This window comes from Ovis aries, chromosome 9, assembly GCF_016772045.2.
Source record: "Ovis aries strain OAR_USU_Benz2616 breed Rambouillet chromosome 9, ARS-UI_Ramb_v3.0, whole genome shotgun sequence".
NCBI classification, from domain to species: Eukaryota; Metazoa; Chordata; class Mammalia; order Artiodactyla; family Bovidae; genus Ovis; species Ovis aries.
Window position 1 is genome coordinate 73175940 of NC_056062.1, and position 18745 is coordinate 73194684.

The 18745-nt window shown below is 43.6% G+C and overlaps 1 protein-coding gene across 2 annotated transcripts in view; it reads right to left on the minus strand.

Moving 5' to 3' along the window:
• Positions 1 to 452: 452 nt before the first annotated feature.
• Positions 453 to 18745, minus strand: part of DCSTAMP (dendrocyte expressed seven transmembrane protein) — a 40660-nt gene continuing 22367 nt past the window's right edge. The window contains exon 5 of one of the 2 annotated variants that reach the window (XM_042254404.2): positions 453 to 9173. The gene's annotated coding sequence lies outside the window, so the exon portion shown is untranslated. Of the gene's footprint in view, positions 9263 to 18745 lie in introns of both variants that reach the window. The other variant, XM_060393824.1, reaches the window with a different exon arrangement.

An 18745-nucleotide genomic window follows, 5' to 3' on the forward strand; every position in this document is an offset into this window, starting at 1 on the left:
GGTCCAGTGGTGAAGACTCTATGCTGCCAATGCAGGGAGTATGAGTTCAATTCCTGATTGGGGAATAAGATTATACATGTTGCTCAGCCAAAAATTTTAAAAAAACATTATATAGGATGTATAGGTTTTTTCTAGGCTTTTTGTTTGTTTGTTTGTTTTTTTAGTGTGTATTGTTTGGTTCACATATTTGGAAGTTATTTGTTCTGATAGGCCTAGCGCTAGTTATTATCCATTTTATTGCTATCCAGTATTTCCTAGTATAACTGCACCCCACAGTCTACTTACCCACATTCCTGTTGATAGACATTTAGCTTGTTTCCATTATCTTGCTACCACAAACAACACTGCTCTATGCATTTTTGTACTGATTTCCTTGTGTTCACTGGACATTTCTCTAAGGTGAATGCCTTGAGCAAGAATGTTAGTTAGATACTGGCAAATTCTTCTTCAGTGTGGAAACTTATGCCCTCCATAACAGGCTAAGGGTTTCTGTTCCTCCAGATTCTCACCAACATTAGATATTGTCCAACTTACCAGCTTTGCCAATCAACAAAGTTATCTTATCCTGTCAAAGTTATCTTATTGGAGATTTAATTTGCATTTTCTTGAGTGCTAATGAGGTTGAGGTCCTTTTCATCATGCAGTTTAATTGATCTTCCTAAGCGTCAGTTCCTTCATTTATAAGATGAGAATAATAGCATCTTCCTAATGCACATGGATGCTGTGAGGATCACAAAGCCCATACTGTGCGGTCAGCACAGGCCAGCTAGGACTTCTGCTAATAGGAACGTGATGAATTAATAAACAGCACACTGCCCAGAGACTGCCAAAGTCTTGACTGTCCCCTTGCTGTGGGGAAGCTCACCAGGCTCAGGAGCGCCAGATCCTTTGCCAGCTGGAGGAGCATGGAAGCCAAGGCTGGAAGGGTGGAGTGAGTGGGTACAGGGAGAAGGAATACCACGGGCCTGGAGAGAACTCTGAGGTCATGGGCGTGCGGGCCCTGAGGCCTGGACCAGCTGAGAAATCAGCAGAGCTACAATAGGAAACATGGAGGATGAGCAGAGCCTGGCTCTCGGTGACGCCTGCAGGTCCAGCAGACCCCAGGGCCGGCATCTGCGGCTCCACCTGGGACCCGCTTCTCTCAGCGTTTTCTCTTCCTCTCTGCCTGTCCACTGTAGAGGAGGTGGCATCCTGTGGGGGAGAGATTATGGGCCTGTCACAGGCTTTAAAGTCACAGAGCTGGATTTGAACCAGACGATCTAGATACTTGACCTTCCTGAGTCTGTTTCCCCATTGGTAACGTGGGAACAGTTAATAACACTTCCTCACTTGGGGCACTTTTGAAGGGACTAATTGAGATGATATGGAAGGTGACTTCTGTCCTCATTGCCCCTCCCCCCACCTGTTTTTACTCTTTTATTTGCCTTCTCATTTGCCTGCTGCTGAACCCCCCTGAAAGCACAAATAGATTAATTAGATTTCTTTGTATCAAGCCCACTTGCTCCCTTTCCTTCTTTTTGGACAGTGGACATGTTAAAAGAAAGAAAAAGGCAATGGGTCTATCATTTACTATTAAACACCTACTGCTTATAGAACACAAACCAAACCCCCAGTTTTTTGCTTGTTGTTTTTGAATATTTATTTATTTGGCCAAGCCTGTGTTAGTTGCAGCCTGTGGGATTTCAGCTGTAGCGTGTGGGTCTAGTTCACTGACCTGGGATCCAACCTGGGCCCCCTGCTTTGGGAACTCAGAGTCCTGGCTACGGGACCACCAGGGAAGTCCCCCCGAGTCCCTCAGTTTTGGCTGCCACTGTCCCTCAAATGTACAGTGAGTAGCACAAAGAAGCGCTCAATGAATTCATCTCAGGAAAAGAAGACAAAGAAGATGATGGTGATGGAGGAAGAAAAAAGAAATAATTCACAAATGAAGATGGACAGTATAGCAAACCATTATTTGTGTTCAGGACTCAGGAAGGCATTTATCTCAGGAGCTATCCGTAGGATATCAGGGAAGTTTATAAAATTAAAAATGACCAGTTGTGAAATATATTTGCCCACTGTTTAATTTAGCTCATACAATAATCTAGCATGACAAAATAGCTATGTTATATTTATTGTTCTAAGTATTTGCAACTGCATTGTAAGTTCCTCAAGGGCAGGGGACGGTTTCTTAACAGCTCGTGCCCCAAACAACACCAGTACAATGTTTTACGCAAAGCAGACCTTCACAATGGGCTTGGTGAACAAAAATTAAAGTACTGTGGCTGAGACAATTTAAAGGAAAATGTCTGAGTTTGGAAAGATTTGCTGAAAGAAAAGGATTTTAAATCCTGTTGATGAAGACAGCCACACTTGGCAGAGGAGAAAAAGAAGTACGTTCTAGGAAAAGGAACAGTATGGCAAGATCAGAGGTCAGCTCATCCAGGGCCATCAGTCATGGAGGTTCACTGGGGACAGGCCACTGTGGCTCTATGAGCCAACCAAAGTTTCCATAACAAGCTGTTGGAGTTAGGAATCTTTAACAGGGCTTTTTCAAGCATTGCTCTTCATCTTAGAATAGGATGTAGGCTCCACAAGAACACAGAACCTTTGGCATGTTCTTTAATAATTTCTATAAACATGCTCAACTGACCATTAATGTAATATTTATTAGGCCCTTATTGAAACCATGTGGGACCCTCTAGGGCTCCTGGGCATAGAAGCCTTTCTGTGCTCCCCGTTTCTTGTTTATAGGGAATAGATTCCAGCCCCCATGACCTTCCTTGAGTTGCAAAAGGCAGATTGGAACTGTTGCTAATCAGGGAAGGGAGGGGATGTAGAGACAAGGGAGGAGACCACCCGAGCCAGATTAAAGGAGGTGCACACACCCTGATCCTTATTAGCAACTCCACCCTTGAACCATCCCTATAAAACTCTGCACCAAATCCTCCTGGGTTGGGACACACAGTTTTTGAGGCATGAGACCATTGTGTTCCCCTTTGCCTGGCCAACAATAACGCTATTACTTTCCAAGATTTGATTAGGTACAGGTTCATAGACGGAGTTTTCAGCATCACTGTTAGCTGTCTAGACCATCATTGGAACTCCCCCACACCTCATGTTTATGCCCATCCTATTCATCACCTAGTGAGACTCTGACGGTCAAGTCTCCATCGTGACCAGGTACAGCCCCCACAGGGCTGAGTGAGTGCCCACCCCACCCCCTCCAGGGGCATTTCCTCCCATCAGCAACCCGGGAGCTGGCCAAGCTCCACTCACAGCTCTGCAGACAGACATTTGGGGATTATTTATTCTCCACTCCCCCTTCTCTCAGGCCTGTGTTCTTTTCTTAAGTGGTTTACAATTCTCTGAGTCGCTTTACACCTTATGGCCAACTCGCCGTCAACTCGCTATAAAGCATTCTCTCGTCTGGGGAATTTTAGTAACAAGACTGCTTGCTTTCTCTTTTCTAAAAGAACACGCTGCGCCCCCTCCAATCAATATTTACTGGGTGTAGGTCTGCTGAGAGGGAGAGAGGTTTACAGTGCATTAAGAAGATGTAGACACAGCCCTCAGGGAGCTTATAATGAAAATGTTATGGGGAAAGGAGTCAAAAAAATTACTAAGATTCTAAGGAGTGGCTACTATGTCAGTAGTGCTGGGATTTTGAGGGAGTTGTCAAAAAAAAAGGATTTTCTTGTTGTTGTTGTTGTTGTTGTTGTTTTCTCCTCCTCCTCCACCTTCTTATGGCAACAAAAGAAAAATGAAGGTTTCTGAATCCTAGAATCTACCTTTATGTCATGGTTCTAACTAAAGAGGAAAAGTTGAGGGTATTTCTCCTTATTGAAATTCGTTGGAGGACAATGGTTTAACACTAAGAAGGAAAGATTCTTAGAATAATTTGTGGGGGGTGGGGGTGGTGAAGGCAAAGACTCAGAGCCCCGAAAGCTGTGCCTCACGAACAAGAGGACACATGACATGGACAAGGAGCCCAGGATTTGGGGTGAAAGGACAGCTTTCATCACAGTGTGTGGTCTGGGGCAAGTCTCTTTGCATCTCAATTTCTTGATCCATAAAATGGAAATGGCAATATCTGCCCTGCTTCCTTTATTGTGTTGAACTGAGTGAAGCTTGTGGACAATAAAATAGTATGAATGTAATGAGTATAATATGATTATAAACTCAATTTCAGGACCAAAAATCAGTTATTCTAGAGGTTGAAAAAGGAAAGTGTTAGTCCCTCAGTCATGTCCGATTCTTTGTGACCCCATGGACTGTATCTGGCCAGGCTCCTCTGTCCATAGTCATTCTCTAGGCAAGAATATTGGAGTGGGTTACCTTTTCCTTCTCCAGAGGATCTTCCCAACCAGGGATTGAACCCGGTCTCCTGCATTACAGGCATGTTCTTTACCATCTGAGCTACAAACCAATTTTGAAAGTTGGTTTGTAGTAAAAAAAAAAAAAAAAAAAAGACTCAGAATGAGAGAGATTGTAAAGGCCATGGGAAACTTAAAAATAAACTGGTGAGATCACTGTCATAACAGAAGGGCACTTTTGAGGGGAGGGTGCTAAGAAAGGGAGAAAATAACCGAGAACTGAACAAGTTTAACAGGGCACAGAGAAGGAGGAGGTGTTGCTGGGTCCCACAGGAGGAAGCTGGAGGCATAGTTCACTGATATGCAGAGCAACTGGGGTTAGGGAAGAGCTTATAATGTGAGCATTTACTATGAGTCATTGTACCATCCCTACTGAATGCCACATGCAAAAGCCGGATCCCAAAAGAGGCATGCCAAGTGGAGGCTAGGACAGATTCAAGAACTCATGGAGCAGATGTACTGAGCTGGGAGGATCAGGACAGTGAAATGAGTTGGATGCTGCAGGCAAGTTCCGAGAAAGCTCAACAGGAGGCCATGGGAGGGAAGAGGTTAGGACAAGCAAGTGGATATCTGAGCCCAAAAGGCTGCCAGGAAGTACAAAGATCTGACGTAAGGATGGAGTTGGAAGCCAAGAAGATCAGTTCAGAAGGAGCTGGAATCCTAGGCAGGGTGGCAAGGATGCTACTGGATCTGGAAGGAAGCTTGGCAGACACCCTGGATTAGGTGGCACACCCTGGCACAGAGAGGCTGGATTCCTAGGAACAGAACTTGAGGACAGTGTTTAGGTCTTGCTCATCCAGAGACTGCAGGCTCCTTGTGACCTGGAACCACGTCTCCTTCCTCTCTGTAGCCTCACCCACCCAGCATAGTGCTTGGCATTCAGAAGGCACTTGATCAATGTCTGTTGGAATGAACCAATGAATGAAAAACTAATGAGTAAAGCCAAGTTCAAAATACCCAACAAGCCATGAATTTTATTCCCCTCTCTGGTGGCTTTGGGCAGCCTCTGGCTTTCTACCTAGTGCCACATAGTTCATGTGGAACCACCTTCGTGATCCCTCCTGAGAACTCCTGACCATCTAGCCGGTCTCCTCCCCTTCCCTTCACACAATGTGTGTGTTCGAGATGGCCACGTTCCACTCAGTGGCTTGTTTCCATGGCAACTTGCTCCTTCATTATGCCACAGTCACCCTGCCTCTCATTACCAAGCATTGCCGTATCTTTTTCAGATGTCTAACTCTGGCAGTTCCCAGTGTGTTTACATCCTGTCCTGATATAGAATGTCTTACATTAAGGGAACATTGTCTTCTCAGAAAATTAACTTTAAAAATTGCATTTAAACACATTATGGCATGATTTCTTTTTTCCAACTAGAAATAAAAATTTTCTCGACAACTTCTTTGCCAAGAAACAAGTTCCCTTGTCAGCCAGACATGTTCATTGATTCCTTTCAAAACTTTTTTTCTCCACGTGTATTGTAAAGCCCTGGAAAGAGTCTCCAGGAAAAGCAGTTGGCTCCTGAAGTAACATATGGCTCTCAAACTCTCACTTACGTCGGCAGACTCTGCCTCCCGCTGGTCACTGCCATGGGCAGACCGCAGCGACCTCACCCTTGGCACCGATGACAATCTGAACACCATTCCAAGAAAAAGGAGGCACAAGAGTCACAGTGCACGTAATGTTTTTTCCTTTTGTATCTGAAAAGGTCCATTTTTTAAAAATGTATGTATCTATTTTTTGAGTGTAAGACCACTTCTACTTATTTTTGGCCATGCTGGGTCTTTGTTGCTGTGTGCAGGCCTTCTCTGGTTGCGGTGCTCCAGCTTCTCGTTGCATTGGCTCCTCTCGTTGTGGAGCATGGGTTCTAGGTGTGTGGGCTTCAAGAGTTGAGGCTCGGGGGCTTAGTTCCCTCCCCACACCCACCCCAGCCTGTGGAATCTTTCTGGACCAGGGATTGAACCCATGTCCCCTGCGCTGGCAGGAGGATCCTTATCCACTCACAGTGCACATTTAATTTCATTTTATTGTGTCATTTTTATTAGACTGGCCCATTTGTGTCTTAAGGCTCCCGACCTGGTTTCATCACTTTAATGAAGATGGATCTAGCCAATCTGTTCTTAGAATCCATCTTGGTCCCCTCGTAACACGTGTCTCGACCTCAGTCTCTTTCTCAGCTGTCACCTATATTAAGAAACACTCAGAGGAGGCCCACTAATGGTGGTTCAGGATCACATGCTCTTTTCTTTTCCAAGGTAGATTTTTACATCCGCAAGGAGAACTGCCTGCCACACACCTGCCACATGTTGCCAGCATGGCTGGGCTTGTCCTTGGTCCAGCAGCTCGTCCTGCTCCTCGCTTGGGGCCTTTCACCACTCCTTGCCTTCCTATAAGACACCAGATGGATCGCTACACTTGGGTCTCTCGCTTATAAGGTCCCTCAGCTCAGTGGATTGCTGGGCTCTTCCATCTAGAGCTTTTCCTCAACTCCCAATGAGCCTCTATGTAGCAGACCATTTATTGTGGCTAAGACACAATTCCAAGTTCCATAGAGCAACTTTCCTCTGGCTGTACATCAAAAATTCACTTCTGAAGGACCTACTGTTTGGCACAAGTTATTTTTCAATAACTGACATGAGAAAAGAATATATATGTATATATGAATCACTTTACTTTATGCCCAAAATTAACACAGCATTATAAATCAGCTATACTTCAATTAAAAAAAGGGAAAATTTTCAATTCTGATTTCTCCTAACCTCTTCATATCCTAATTTAGCAGTAGAGTGCATCAGAGGATAATGTAAAGTTTATCCTAAATGTGTACCTAAGCTATGACCCAGTAAGAGATATCTTTAAAAGTGTTGGTTCTGCATACTGTACATACCATACAAGGGGTAATTCCCTAAATGGTAAAGAGATCCTAAACAGAGCGAATGTATGTAGATGTATAGTTGATTCATTTTACTAAACAGGAGAACTGAACACAACATTGTAAAGCAACTGTACTCCAATAAAAATTAATTTAAAAGTTTTTAAAGGCTTTAAAATAATAGTGAGCTTCCCTAAGCTCTGGGTGTCCAGCAGATCTGGGCAAGTCAGCTGACCTGGGATAAAGAAGGAAGAGCTGCCCTCTATTTGGATGAGGTAGGCGCCCACTGGTGTGCCCCTCCACCTGGTCGGCTTCCCCACATATTCTCTACCTGGTCCCTGCCCGCCGTGGAGTCTGCCAGCCCTAGGAGGGAAGGAAAGGCAGCGGCCCTGAGCCCGAGCCCAAGCTCAAGGCCAGAACTGGGATTGTTAATGGCTCGGGTGAAGGGAAGCCTAGAAAGGAACCGAGGGACGGGGAGGACCAGAGAACATAGGTCACAGAAGCTAAGGTCTTGTCCAAAGATTCAGGGACAGACTTTTCATCTATTTTTAGATGAAGTAACAAGATGTGGAAACCAAAAAAAAAAAAAAAAAAAGTGGCCAGTTCTCCCATACTGCACAATGGTGATGACTTATGCAAAACATCCTCTTTTCCTATTTTTAACTAGATCACAGAAGCTGCGTCAGAGGACTGGCTGCTGACTAATCCTGTTGAGACGCCTTTCTCTGAATTGCATAAATGACATCTATGCTAGAGAACATTCGAGAAGGGGGGGAAAACTGTTAAAGACTACTGCACACGGGGCGTCCTTATAAATAGTCTTCTGAGTGGGATTGAAGTGTTCTGGGCCACAGCTTTCTGGGAGTTGCCTAGGATTTCATGGCTGAATGAGGCAGACATTCAGAGAGAAATCATTCATTTACTTAAGCTGAATTAATGATCCCGTGACTTTCTCACATTCCAAAGTACAGTGACGACTGTTTTTCAGATTACCTGGAGAAGAATGCTGGTTTTTCAGAAAAACTATTATCTTGTGATATAAATATCCCCACACCAGGAACAGATATTTTATTAGAGAAAAGGAGTCAGGAACGAAAGCAAAGGGTTCTCAGTTCTTTATGGATGAGAACCACGTCATGACGATGGAGGCCCTTGAACGTCATCAGAGACCTGAGCCATCATGGAAGGCAGCCCCTCTCCATTGTACTGAAGGGGAGATGGCGCTGCTGGAGATGCTGTGGGAGCCGGGTTTCTCCTAACTCCCCGGACTCACCACTTCCTCATGATCAAGCAGATCCCCAGCGGCCAGTCTCTGCATCGATTTGCCTGGGAGCTTTTTTCATAACTGAGGGAAGTCAGATGTGCCAGGAAATACACACCACCCAGAAGCAGCACCAGCCGCTGGCAGGACTTGGTGTATAAGTACCCCAGGCCCTCACCCCTCAGTGGGATAACCCCTAGGTATGGGGGCTCCAAGCTGCTAACACAAAAAGAAAGTGGGCTGCAGGCTGTGGTGGGTGGATGTTGGCTAGAAGTTAATGTAATAATGTTGGTTTGCTTTCAAAGTATGTATATGAGTCTCTGTGTATATCTGTATGGGGTGTGTAGTGTATATATCTATATATACACACACATATATGTATAGACATACTGAGTGTATTAATATATATGTAAGTGTATATATATACAATAAATATTATATATGATGTTTATGTATGTTACATTCTATTTACAGAAGGTGATACTGTTTTTCTGTTTGCAGTGGTGTTACAAGGTTTCTTGTTAAAAGAAACTTATTTAAGAAAAAATGCTGGGTTGATTTAAAGCACATGTAAGTACATGATAGAACATGAATTATGCTAATATGATAAAAAATGGGGAAGGCTGTGCATGAATGACTAAAGTTAGTCTGGTGTCTCCGGCCTCAGATCCCGCTGGTGCTGCAGAAACTGTGGAAAGAAAGGAAAGCTGGCTTCAGGTCACCTGCCTCAGTTTCAAGCAGGGCAACTCTGTGTTTGTCGCGTTGGGAATCAGTGATCTAAAGAGGGAATTAGAAATACAAGCTACTAGATATAAAATAGATAAACAACAAGGACCTACTGTGTAGCACATCAGAGGGCAGACACACTGAAACCATACTCACAGAAAACTAGTCAATTTAATCACACTAGGACCACAGCCTTGTCTAACTCAATGAAACTAAGCCATGCCCGCAGGGCAACCCAAGATGGGCGGGTCATGGTGGAGAGGTCTGACAGCATTTGGTCCACTGGAGAAGGGAATGGCAAACCACTTCAGTATTCTTGCCTTGAGAACCCCATGAACAGTATGAAAAGGCAAAATGATAGGATACTGAAAGAGGAACTCCCCAGGTCAGTAGGTGCCCAATATGCTACTGGAGATCAGTGGAGAAATAACTCCAGAAAGAATGAAGGGATGGAGCCAAAGCAAAAACAACACCCAGCTGTGGATGTGACTGGTGATAGAAGCAAGGTCCGATGTTGTAAAGAGCAATATTGCATAGGAACCTGGAATGTCAGGTCCATGAATCAAGGCAAATTGGAAGTGGTCAAACAAGAGATGGCAAGAGTGAACGTCAATATTCTAGGAATCAGCGAACTAAAATGGACTGGAGTGGGTGAATTTAACTCAGATGACCATTATATCTACTACTGCAGGCAGGAATCCCTCAGAAGAAATGGAGTAGCCATCATGGTCAACAAAAGAGTCCGAAATGCAGTACTTGGATGCAATCTCAAAAATCACAGAACGATCTCTGTTCATCTCCAAGGCAAACCATTCAATATCACAGTTATCCAAGTCTATGCCCCAACCAGTAACGCTGAATAAACTGAAGTTGAACAGTTCTATGAAGACCTACAAGACCTTTTAGAACTAACACCCAAAAAAGATGTCATTTTCATTATAGGGGACTGGAATGCAAAAGTAGGAAGTCAAGAAGCACCAGGAGTAACAGGCAAATTTGGCCTTGGAATGCGGAATGAAGCAGGGCAAAGACTAATAGAGTTTTGGCAAGAAAATGCACTGGTCATAGCAAACACCCTCTTCCAACAACACAAGAGAAGACTCTACACATGGACATCACCAGATGGTCAACACCGAAATCAGATTGATTCTATTCTTTGCAGCCAAAGATGGAGAAGCTGTATACAGTCAACAAAAACAAGACCAGAAGCTGACTGTGGCTCAGATCATGAACTTCTTATTACCAAATTCAGACTTAAATTGAAGAAAGTAGGGAAAACCGCTAGACCATTCAGGTATGACCTAAATCAAATCCCTTATGATTATATAGTGGAAGTGAGAAATAGATTTAAGGACTTAGAAATAGATTTAAGGACTTAGAAATAGATTTAAGGGCCTAGATCTGATAGAGTGCCTGATGAACAATGGAATGAGGTTCGTGACATTGTACAGGAGACAGGGATCAAGACCATCCCCATGGAAAAGAAATGCAAAAAAGCAAAATGGTTGTCTGGGGAAGCCTTACAAATAGCTTTGAAAAGAAGAGAACCGAAAAGCCAAGGAGAAAAGGAAAGATACAAGCATCTGATTGCAGAGTTCCGAAAAATAGCAAGGAGAGATAAGAAAGCCTTCTTCAGCGATCAGTGCAAAGAAATAGAGGAAAAGAACAGAATGGGAAAGACTAGAGATCTCTTCAAGAAAATTAGAGGTACCAAGGGAATATTTCATACAAAGATGGGCTCGATAAAGGACAGAAATGGTATGGACCTATCAGAAGCAGAAGATATTAAGAAGAGGTGGCAAGAATACACAGAAGAACTGTACAAAAAGATCTTCATGACCCAGATAATCACGATGGTGTGATCACTCATCTAGAGCCAGACATCCTGGAATGTGAAGTCAAGTGGGCCTTAGAAAGCATCACTATGAACAAAGCTAGTGGAGATGATGGAATTCCAGTAGAGCTACTTCAAATCCTTAAAGATGACACTGTGAGAGTGCTGCACTCAATATGCCAGCAAATTTGGAAAACTCAGCAGTGGCCACAGGACTGGAAAAGGTCAGTTTTCATTCCAATCCCAAAGAAAGGCAATGCCAAAGAATGCTCAAAATACCGCACAATTGCACTCATCTCACATGCTAGTGAAGTAATGCTCAAAACTCTCCAAGCCAGGCTTCAGCAATATGTGAACCGTGAACTCCCTGATGTTCAAGCTGGTTTTAGAAAAGGCAGAGGAACCAGAGACCAAATTGCCAACATCCGCTGGATCATGGAAAAAGCAAGAGAGTTCCAGAAAAACATCTATTTCTGCTTTATTGACTATGCCAAAGCCTTCGACTGTGTGGATCACAAGAAACTGTGGAAAATTCTGAGAGAGATGGGAATACCAGACCACCTAACCTGCCTCTTGAGAAATCTGTATGCAGGTCAGGAAGCAACAGGTCCAACTGGACATGGAACAACAGACTGGTTCCAAATAGGAAAAGGAGTATGTCAAGGCTGTATATTGTCACCCTGCTTATTTAACTTATAAGCAGAGTACATCATGAGAAACACTGGACTGGAAGAAACACTGGACTGGAAGAAACACAAGCTGGAATCAAGATTGCCGGGAGAAATATTAAAAACATCAGATATGCAGATGACACCACCCTTATGGCAGAAAGTGAAGAGGAACTAAAAAGCCTCTTGATGAAAGTGAAAGAGGAGAGTGAAAAAATTGGCTTAAAGCTCAACATTCAGAAAACGAAGATCATGGAATCCGTTCCCATCACTTCATGGGAAATAGATGGGGAAACAGTGGAAACAGTGTCAGACCTTATTTTGGGGGGCTCCAAAATCACTGCAGATGGTGACTGCAGCCATGAAGTTAAAAGACGCTTACTTCTTGGAAGAAAAGTTATGACCAACCTAGATAGCATATTCAAAAGCAGAGACATTACTTTGCCGACTAAGGTCCGTCTAGTCAAGGCTATGGTTTTTTCAGTGGTCATGTATGGATGTGAGAGTTGGACTGTGAAGAAGGCAGAGCACCGAAGAATTGATGCTTTTGAACTGTGGTGCTGGAGAAGACTCTTGAGAGTCCCTTGGACTGCAAGGAGATCCAACCAGTCCATTCTGAAGGAGATCAGCCCTGGGATTTCTTTGGAAGGAATGATGCTAAAGCTGAAACTCCAGTACTTTGGCCACCTCGTGCATAGAGTTGACTCATTAGAAAAGACTCTGATGCTGGGAGGGATTGGGGGCGGGAGGAGAATGGGATGACGGAGGTTGAGATGGCTGGATGGCATCACTGACTCAATGGACATGAGTCTGAGTGAACCCTGGGAGTTGGTGATGGACAGGGAGGCCTGGCGTGCTGCGATTCATGGGGTCGTAAAGAGTCGGACACGACTGAGCGACTGAGCTGAACTGAACTGAACTGATGCAACATCTGAATTATATCGAACAACAGAATTATATTCAACATTCCCTTATAATAGCCTATAATGGAATATAATCGGAAAAAAACCTGAATCATTTTGTTGTATACATGAGACCAACACAATATCATAAATCAACTGTACTTCAATTTAAAAATCCAATGTTGGCATTGAATTGTACATCTAAAAACTGTTAAAATGGCAAGTTTTCTGTTATGTATATTTTGCCACAATACAAAATATAACTTAAAAAAAAAAGAATGAATTCGAGGAGGGGAGGTTTACTGCTTAAAGGAATATTAGTTGGTACGTCTGCAAATTTCAGGAGTCCAGCAATCAGTTGATCAAGAAATTGGAGCCCAGAGAGATTAGATGACATTTCCTAGTTCCCACACAGACGTTGTGGCCAAGGCTGGGTGGGCGCATTCTCATCACTCCCTCCCATGCTCTTCCCGCTGTGCTCACTTCCTGAGGTAGGGAGACTTGAAGGATAGGAGGAAAGGAAAGGGGAACAAGGCTGGAGAGCGCTTTACAGGTTGCGGAGGTCCAAGAGCTCGAAGGTGTGAAGGCGGAATGCAGGCGACTCCTCCCAAGCCAGGTGGGAAGAGCTTTTTGACTGAAGGGAGGGTTGGGGCAGAAGGGGAGTGAGGAATAAGGTGAGGAAATAGACTAGGATCAGACTGGAGGGGAGAGCAAAGGCCCGGAGCCGACTCATTGGAAAAGCCCCTGATCCTAGGGACTGTTGAAGGCAAACAAGAGGGCAGCAGAGGATGAGATGGTTAAATGGTATCCCCGACTCAATGGACATGAACAAATTGGAGCACACTCTGAGAGATAGCGAAGGACAGGGGAGCCTGGTGTGCCGCAGCCCATGGGGTCACAGAGAGTCGGACATGACTGAGCGAGTGAACAACAAACCACAAATGCCTGGTGTGTGTAAGTTGCTTAGTTGTGTCTGACCCTTTGAAATCCTATGGATTGTAGCCTGGCAAGCTCCTCTGTCCATGGAATTCTCCAGGCAAGAATACTGGAGTGGGTAGCTGTTCCCTTCTCCTGGGGATCTTCCCAATGCTTGGTGAGGGGAATGTTAACACCCCAGGATTTGTGCTCCACATCTCTGAGCTGGGAATTGAAAGATCAAAACCAGGCTGTAGAACGCAGCATGGTAGAAAGTAACTGTGATCAAATATTGCTTCATGAACACACAATTTACTTAGCCTGTCTGTGCCTTACCTTTTTCATCTATAAAACAGCAACAGCATCAGAACTTCCCTCTTGAGATTTTGGTAAAGATTAATGGAAATTATACATCCCAAACAATGTCTGGTATCTAGTGAGAGCTCAGTAAATAATAGCTGCTTTGATCTCTGAGGGGCTTCCCAGGTGGGGCTGGTGGTAAAGAACCTGCCTGCAATGCAGGGGACACAAGAGAAGTGGGTTCAATGCCTGGGTTGGGAAGATCCCTTGGAGGAGGGCATGGCAACCCACTCCAGTATTTTTGCCTGGAGAATCCCCATGGACAGAGAAGCCTGGTGGGCTATAGTCCCTAGGGTCATTCAAAGTTGGACACAGCTGAAGCGACTTAGCATGTACACGTGATTTCTGAGGACTGAATTGACTCTAGAGATGGAAGTGCCTTGGCTGAGCTAGCTCGTAGCAGAGCCAAAATTAGAAGTCAGATCCTATAATTTCTAATTCAACATCGTATTATATTTTAAAACAGCAGATTATTTATTTTCTGATATGATTATTTATTTCTGATATGCATTAGCATTTCTCCTTGCAAGGCATAGTGCTGTTATTCTTTGTGGGCAGTCACTACAATGTTTCTTTTTAGAAAAAGAATTTTGATTAATTTCTTTCATTCTATAATTAATATATTACGTTTAGAGTGAGAGCACCGTTTGCTATGAAAAAGCCAGACTTTCTATTTTCAGCCAACTGACATGGCAGCCTTGCTTTAAACCTTATGAAATTATGACATTTAGAATATAATAACTATTCTGATTCTTTGCGTCTGTGGAGAAAACATTTATTTTGACCAAATGCTGTCTTTTCCCTCTTTCATCAAATGAATCATGCTTATGACCCAAGTGCATCTGTTGTTCTTTATGATTCATTGATCAACCATGAAAGAACAAACCGTGAAACTTGGGTGATAGGTTATTGGTGATTCTCTCCAGGAGACTGCAGTCTCCTAAAGAATCACAGACCTGAAGAGATGGTTTCTCACTGAGGAACAAAAGGTTTAAGCTTCACAATGGGAAGCCTCCACTTTTAAGATCTGCATCTAAGAGATGGGCTGCCAAGACATCTAGCTTTGAAAACCAGTAGGGCTCTGTCCACAAGCCCCATGAGGCTATGGGAGAGAAGTGGACTCTTAAAGGGTTCCTGTCTTGGGATGCACCAGCCTGAAAGCTCAGGGTGTAGGGCAAAGGCAGGGTGCTTGGACTTTGTGAGAGAGAGGCCCATGCGCTGGTCTTGGAGTTGGCCTGGGGGCAGGCATCTGATCTGACAGGCATCTGGGGGCCTGCTGGCACTCTGAGGGGGGAAGTTAAGGGTCTGGTGGCCACTGTCTTGGCTCTCTGCCCACCACCTCTGGACCCTGGGATTCCCCCAGTGGAACTTTTATAGGCATCTGGCTCCCAGTCTTTGCAGCTGCTATCCAGGGGTCACTCCTTGACTGCCTGGCTCTGATAGGCAGCCAGGCTTGCATGCCTGGATCCCAGGGCAATGTGGCAGTCTGCGAGATGGTTCTTGGTTGGTAGCCACCCAGGGCAGTGCACAGGTGGTGATCTGAGGTGCTCCCCCCAGTCCCACACGAGGCTCTCTGTCCGGGTGGCCTCTTTGCTGGTCCTGGAGCTTTGACCGGAAGGACAGGGCCACCTGTAAGACCCTGTGGACGTGGGTGTTCTCTCGGGGCAGGTAGGCTAGTGCAAAGCATCTCTGCGCCCTCCCACTGCCTCACTGTACCTTGCGGGTCTCTCCCAGAGGGAAGCGCATATGCTCATCTGGACCCCAGTTTGGGGGGTTGCTGTCCAGGGGACACCTCAAGATGATGGCCAGGGAGACATACCTTTGCAGTCCTGTAGCACTGGTATAGACTTACAGGCTTTAAAGTTGCTGCCTGGCAGTCTGGCTTCTTAATTACATACCACCACACAGCACGTTGTTATTGTTTAGTCACTAAGTTGTGTCCGACTCTTTGTAACCCCATGAACTGCTGCAGCACACCAGGCCTCCCTGTCCTTCATTATCTCCGAGTTTGTTCAAATTCATCGCCACTGAGTCAGTGATGCCATCCAGACTTCTCATCCTTTGTCACTCCTTTCTCCTCTTGCCCTCAATCTTTCCCAGCATCAGGGTCTTTTCCAATGAATCAGCTCTTTGCATCGGGTGGCCAAAGTATTGGAGCTTCAGCTTTAGCATCAGTCCTTCCAATGAATATTCAAGGTTGATTTCCTTTGGGATTGACTGGTTTGATCCCCTTGGTGTGCAAGGGCCATTCAAGAGTCTTCTCCAGCGTGACAGTTTGAAATCATCAATTCTTCTGCTCTCAGCTTTCTTTATAGTCCAACTCTCACATCCATACATGACTACTGGAAAAACCATAGCTTTGACTATACTGACCTTTGTCAGCAAAGTGATGTCTCTGCTTTCTAATACACTGTCTATGTTTGTCACAGCTTTTCTTCCAACGAGCAGCATCTTTCAATTTCATGGCTGCAGTCACCAACTGCAGTGATTTTGGAGCCAAAGAAAGTGAAACCTGAGACTGTTTTCACTTTTTCCCCATCTATTTGCCATGAAGTGATGAGACTGGATGCCATGATCTTCGTTTTTGAATGCTGAGTTAAGCCAGCTTTTTCACTCTCCTCTTTCACCTTCATCAAGAGACTCTTTAGTTCCTCTTCACTTTCTGCCATCAAAGTGATATCATCTGCATATCTGAGGTTGTTGATATTTCTCCCAGCAATCTTGACTTCATCTTCTGAGTCATCCAGCCCAGCATTTCACATGAGGTACTCTGCATACTAGTTAAATAAGCACAGTGACAATATACAGCCTTGACGTACTCCTTTCCCACTTTTGAACCAGTCCAATGTTCCATGTCCACTTCGAACTATTGCTTCTTGTTCTGCATACAGATTTCTCAGGAGGCAGGTCTGGTATTCCAATCTCTAAGAAATTTCCACCGTTTTCTATGATCTACTCAGTCAAAGGCTTTACCTTAGTCAATGAAGCAGAAGTAGATGCTTTTATGGAATTCCCTTGCTTTTCCTATGATCCAGTGAATGTTGGCAATTTGATCTTCAGTTCCTCTGCCTTTTCTAAATCCAGCTTATTCATCTGGAAGTTCTTGGTTCTGCTGAAGCCTAGCTTGTAGAATTTTAAGCATAATTTCGCTAGTACAATTGTACGGTAATTTGAACATTCTTTGGCATTGCCTTTCTTTGGGATTGGAATTAAAACTGACCTTTCCAGTCCAGTGGCCACTGCTGCTGCTGCTGCTGCTAAGTCACTTCAGTCGTGTCTGACTCTGTGCGACCCCATAGACGGCAGCCCACCAGGCTCCTCTGTCCCTGGGATTCTCCAGGCAAGAACACTGGAGTGGGTTGCCATTTCCTTCTCCAATGCATGAAAGTGAAAAGTGAAAGTGAAGTTGCTCAGTCGTGTCTGACCCTTAGCAACCTCATGGACTGCAGCCTACCAGGCTCCTCCGTCCATGGGATTTTCCAGGCAAGAGTACTGGCGTGGGGTGCCATTGCCTTCTCTGGGCCACTGCTAAATTTTTCAAATTTTCTGGCATATTGAATGCAGCACTTTAACAGCATCATCTCTTAGGATTTGAAATAGCTAGCTGGAATTCCATTACCTCCACTAGCTTCGTTTGTAGAATGCTTCCTACTGCTGACTTGACTTCACACTCCAGGATGTCTGATTTTAGGTGAATGACCACATCATCATGATTATCCAGATTACTAAGACCTTTTTAATATAGTTCTTCTGTGTACTCTTGCCACCTCTTCTTAATCTCTTCTGCTTCTGTTAGATCCTTGCCATTTCTGTCTTTATTGTGCCCACCTTTGCATGAAACAAAAACTCTAACTATGAAAAATGATCTTCCACAATCTCGCCAGCAATTGGCTTTTTCATTCATGCCACTCTCTAATCTGTCCAGTTCATTTTCAGAATCTAATGACTTTTGTTTTCTTATATGGTGCTTTAAAAATACTATATTGTTCAGTCAAAAAAACACACCTCTCTTAAAAAAAGTTATGCATGTGCTTACTAAAAACAGCATTAGTTTCTAATGTGTATGTCAGTGATAAATTTATGAATATCCTGGATTACCCTCCTTCTTTTTTTCTTGTGCTCTCCTGCAATAGTTCCTGGACTGACTTTGGTAACTGGTGCTTGTCGAAATAGATATTTCATATTCACCTCTTCAATTCAAGCTTACTAAACTTCACAGATATAGTGGTTCCGAACCATGATATATATTATTAAGAATAAGCAATTAGCTTGTCATTTTATTTAAAAGTACAAAGTTCTAATTTCAAAAGTTCTGCATGCATTTACCAAAATTATATGAGAATCTTTTCAAAGTTGCTTTTTAATCTTTTGAGGTTCCCTGTCTAACTTTGCCAAATACATTGATATTATTAATAAATCTTTACAATAATTATTTTTAAACAAATTTCCTTAGATTTTAAGACAAGTTTAATTTTTGTAAGCAATTTTATAAATATAGAAAGATACTGGGCATTCTTGAAAGCAATGATTTAAAAAGCTGACCTAATAAATTATCTGGTGTATGAACTTTGATGAATTTATATATGGTGTATGAACTTATATAAATGCACATCACTGTATCTTATGTTATCATAAGGCTTAATGATTATGGTCTTAGGGTAACATGAGAGGTTTCTTTTAAGTAATACCCAACATCTTTAAGAGAACAATTAACTTTCTTTACTTGGAGGAATTGTGAAGGATTGGTGACTCTAATCATTTTTATCAGATTAATTAAAGTAAATGAGTTAACCATATCATTAAAACTTATTTTGCCTTAAAGAAAGTGAAGGTGAAAGTGAAGTCGCTCAGTCGT